The following is a 5259-nucleotide window of genomic DNA, read 5'->3' on the forward strand; positions in this document are numbered from 1 at the left end:
AGCCATTTTAGCCGGCAGAAAATATTTTAGTAAAAACTTCTCGGTCATTTGTTCCCAAGTAGTGATAGACCCTCGTGGTAACGAGTTCAACCACTGTTTAGCTTTGTTTCTCAGTGAAAAGGGAAATAACCGAAGACGAATGGCATCATCAGAAACGCCATTGATTTTGAATGTATCGCAAAATTCAAGAAAATTCACCAAGTGCGTGTTGGGATCCTCATTCTGCAAACCATCAAACTGAACAAACTACTGTATCATCTGAATGGTGTTAGGTCTTAGTTCAAAATTATTCGCAGCAATAGCAGGTCTAACTATACTAGACTCAGTTCCTGTTAAAGAAGGTTTAGTATAGTCATACATAGTACGTGGAGCAGGATTTTGATTAGCTGCAATTGCAAGGGGTAGCTGATTGCCTGGTTTTCGGCCATCTCTTCGGTTGGGGTTTGAGTATCGTCTTCTCGCTCGTTCTCTGTGTAGCATAAACTATGCCTTATTTCTCTTTGATTTTTGTGAATTGTACGATCAATTTCTTCGTCAAAAAGTAATGGTCCTAACGGGTTTCTTCTAGTCATAAACCATAAAAACCTGCCAAGAGAGAGAAAAAGTAAATTAATAAATAATAAAATAAAATAAAATTGCAAGAAAAAATAAATGGCTAAAGTAATAAAAATTTAATGTTCCTAATATTCTAGTTCCTCGGCAACGGCGCCAAAAACTTGATCTTGTGATTCGTAACAAGTAATAAATATTTATAATGAAGATCAAACCTAGACTAACTATTATCACAACAAAAAGGCAAGCGCACCTATCGAACAATAGTATAGTAATGGCAAGACTGAGATATCGTACCCAAGGGAACCAAAAGTACTAGTAATAACTATCTTTTTATTATCTAGCCTAAGAATAAAAGGGTTTGTTTTAATTAAATAATTATTTAAGCTAAGAACGCACAAAGAAAAGAATTGGGGAATTGCTTTTGGGAAAATCGATTGACTTGAGACAATACCTAAGGAAAAATCCACCTAGACTGTACTTGTTATTCTGGCTCCGAATCGGATGATTTATTCATTCAACTTGTTCCGTAGAGATCCCTAAGCTATGTTATTATCCCTATTCAAGACTAATAACGTCTAATCCCTAGATTGAATAACTGAGACTTTTCTCTAATTAACACTCTAGGGTTGCATTAACTCGATCTATGGATCCCCTTATTAGGTTTCACCCTAATCCAGCAAAATCTTGTCACCCTATTTCTAGGCGCGCAATCAACTCCGCTTAATTATGGAAAATGTACTCTTAGACAGGGTCTATTCCTCCTCTGAATAAGAGCATGTCTTGAATCAGTATCCTGGGATATCAAAACAAGAATTAAGAATACATAATTAAGAACAAGTTAAATATTTATCATACGATTCAGAAAATAATAACAAGATTCGTCTTAGGTTTCATTCCCCTTAGGTATTTAGGGGATTTAGTTCATAACTAAATAAGAAAACATCTCAGAAGAATAAAGAATACAAAACATAAAGAAAACCCAAAATTGAGGAGAGATCTTCAGTCTTGATGATGAATCTAGCTTCTGAGATGGATCAATCGGCTTCCTTGGGGTAATTCCTTACCCCTCTTCTTCGTCCCCCTTTTTCTCCTCCTCTAGTGTGTATTTATAGGCTTTGAAATGCCTAGAAACCCTCAGAAGTGGCCTTTTCCAAATTGGACTTAACTTGGGCTCAGCAGGGACACGCCCGTGTGACACGCCCATGTGCGATTACTTTAGGCAGTGTTCGAGCCTGTTAGAATGGCACGACCGTGTGGTTTGCCCGTGTGAGGAGGTCCAGGCCGTGTTGATTTCGTACTTTGGCTCATTTTCTCTGTTTTTTGGCCCGTTTCTCGTTCCTTTCACTCTCTTATGCTCTCTAAGTATAAAACATGAAATTAAAGCATTAGGAGCATCGGATTCACCAATTCTAATGGAAAATCATCCATAAAATGCATTAAATATGGGGTAAAAATATGTATAATTTACGGTTTATCACCTGGTGAGTCGAGTTAGTATGTTTTAAATGAAAAGTTTTGGTAATGCCTCAAACCCTATCCCAATGCCGGATACGAGTGAGGGGTGTTACATTATGAGTTATTGTTGATAGATAAACAAGTTTTGTAAAGAGATTTTGGTTGAAGATGTCAAATAAGGATTTATTTTTAAAATATGAAAATTATGTGGTGAATTGTGTGAAATAATGAAATGTATAGGCTGCTATGAACATAGATGAAATTTGGCTGGGATGGGCATGGATAAAATTGAATGAATTTGCATTTTATGAGCTAGGGACTAAATTGTATAAAAGTTAAAATATTAGGGCTAAAAGTGTAAATTTGTAAAAATATGTATTTTGAGCTGAATTGAATTGAATGAATACTAAATGGACTGAATTTGATTATTTAGATCAAGTTAAAGCCTCATACGAATCTAGATCAAAGGAAAGATAAAGTTTTAGACTAGTCGTTCACATTTCGTCGTTTTTGTGGTCGAGGTAAGTTCGTAAGTTAATAAGTATTAAAGTAATTCTGTTTTAAATACTTTATTATCGCATTCTTAATGAATACAACTTCAAAAAAATATTCGACGCAGATTTGGCGATGTATGAAATCTCGGTTGAACCTTAGGAATAGATAGGATACAAATGACATGTCATTAGGGATTATCGTGTTTTGGGTGCTGGTCCCGTACGTTCTACCGGTGGCTGAGTTTTTCGGCATGTGTTGCGGAAACTCATCAGCTTGTATGAGCAACAGAATTGATAAACTGTAATTTATACATATTTTTATCCCATGCTTAGCACATTTATGGATGATTTTTTCCTTAGATTTGCTGAATTCGATGCTCCTAATCCTTTAATTTCATGTTTCATACCTAGGTGAGCACAAAAGAGTGAAAGGAATTAGAAATGGGCCGAAAATGGAGAAAATGGGCCAACATGGGAAATCAACACGGCCTGGGCTTCCTTACACGGGCAGACTACACGACCGAGTCTTTTTAGCAGAATCGAGCATGACTTATACGGGTAGATCACACGGCGGTGTCTATTTAACAGCCTTGAACACGGATTAAAGAAATCGCACATGGGCGTGTCCCTGTCAAGCCCAAGTTTAGTTCTACTCGGAGAAGGCCACTGTTGAGGGCTTTAAGGCATTCAAAAGTCTATTTAAACACCAGAAGAGGCACTTAGAAAACACACACAGAGTAGGAGGCAAGGAATTACTCGAAGAAAGCCGATTGATCCATCTTAGAAGCCAAATTCACCTTTAAGACTGAAGATCTCCCTTCAATTCCCTTCAAGAGTTCTTGGGTTTTCTTTATGTTTTGTTATCATTATTCTTTTGAGATGTTTTCTTTTATAAATATGAACTAAACCCCCTAAATACCTAAGGGGAATGAAACCTAAGACGGATCTTGTTATTATTTTTTGAATTTTATGATAAATATTTGACTTGTTCTTAATTATGTGTTCTTAATTCTTGCTTTAATATTCCAGGATATTAATTCAAGTATTGATGTACTTATTCAGAGGAGCAAAAGTCCCTGTCTAAGAGTAGATCTAGCATAATTGAGTGAAGTTGATTGCACGCCTAGAGATAGGGCGACAAGATTTTGCCGAATTAGGGTGAAACCTAATAAGGGAACCCATAGATCGAGTTAATGCAACACTAGGGAGTCAATTAGAAAGAGATTTTAGTTAATCAACCTGGGGTTAGACGTTGTTAGTCTCGAGAGAGATAATAATATAAATTAGGGATTTCTACGGATCAAGTCAAATGAATAAATCGTCTGATTTAGAGTTAAATAACAAGTGAAGTCTAGACATTCATAAATTATAAAACTTATCACAATTTGTTCACATCAAGTTTTTGGCACCGTTTTCGGGGAACTAAGATATTAGGAACACTTAATTTTTATTACTTTAGCCATTTTAATTTTATTGCAATTTAAATTTTTATTTTCCTTTCTAATTTTTCGTTTATTCACTTCTGGCAGGTTTTTATAGTGTATGACTAGAAGAAACCTGTCAGGACCATTACTTTTTGATAGTGAGATCGATCACACAGCTCGCAGAAACTGAAGAGAAATAAGGCGAAGCCTAAGATACACAGAGGAAGAGCAAGAGGACGACATTCACACCATAACCGAGGAGATGGCTAAAAATCAGGAAAATCCATTACCTCCTACGATTGCTGCTAATCCAGTAAATCAGAATCCTGCTCCACGAATTGTTATGATTATGCTAAACCTACTTTAATAGGAACTGAGTCAAGTATAGTTAGACCTGCTATTGCTGCAAATAATTTTGAACTGAAACCTAACACAATTCAAATGATACAACAGTTTGTTCAGTTTGACGGTTTGCAGGATGAGGATCCAAACAATCACTTGGCGAATTTCTTAGAGTTTTGCAACACTTTTAAGATCAATGGCATTTCTGATGATGTCATTCGCCTTCTGTTGTTTCCCTTTTCATTGAGGAACAAAGCTAAACAGTGGTTGAACTCGTTACCACGAAGGTCAATCACAACTTGGGAACAAATGACCGAAAAATTTTTACTTAAATATTTTTCACCGGCTAAAACGGCTAAGTTGAGGAATGATATCTCTTCTTTTGTGCAGATGGATCTAGAAACACTCTATGATGCATGGGAGAGATACAAGGATCTATTGAGAAGGTGCCCTCACTATGGGTTACCACTACGGTTGCAGGTTCAAACATTTTACAACAGTGTGAACCCCTCAACAAGGCAACTTATTGATGCAGCTACTGGTGGGACTATCAATAACAAAACACCTGAAGTGGCTTACGAATTTATTGAAGAGATGTCACTGAATAATTATCAGTGGCAAGTCATGATAATAAAACCGACAAAAGCAATGGTGTTTTCAACCTCGATACGATTACTATGCTACCTAACCAGGTAGAACTCGTAAATAAAAAGACTGATGGTTTGTGTGGTTCTACTCAAGTACATCCAGTGATGAGGTACGATTCAAATGGAGGAGGAGCATACACAGAATATCAACCCTTCAACCCTAGCATCGAGGAGGAACAAGTCCAATATATGGGTAACAATAACTCTAGACCTCAAAATAACCCATATAGTAACACATATAATGCAGGTTAGAGGAACCATCCCAACTTCTCGTGGGGTGGTTAAGGGAATCAAAGGCCACAACATCCTCCAGGTTTTAAACAACCACCTTACCAACAAGAA

The 5259-nt window shown here is 36.7% G+C and overlaps 1 non-coding gene across 1 annotated transcript; it reads right to left on the reverse strand.

Annotated features, from left to right (window-relative positions):
- Positions 1-4627: 4627 nt before the first annotated feature.
- On the reverse strand, positions 4628-4734 carry LOC121210371 (small nucleolar RNA R71). Its single transcript, XR_005905484.1, has one exon. It is a non-coding gene; the product is annotated as a small nucleolar RNA R71 (small nucleolar RNA).
- Positions 4735-5259: the final 525 nt, after the last annotated feature.

Source organism: Gossypium hirsutum, chromosome A11, assembly GCF_007990345.1.
Source record: "Gossypium hirsutum isolate 1008001.06 chromosome A11, Gossypium_hirsutum_v2.1, whole genome shotgun sequence".
Lineage (NCBI taxonomy): Eukaryota > Viridiplantae > Streptophyta > Magnoliopsida > Malvales > Malvaceae > Gossypium > Gossypium hirsutum.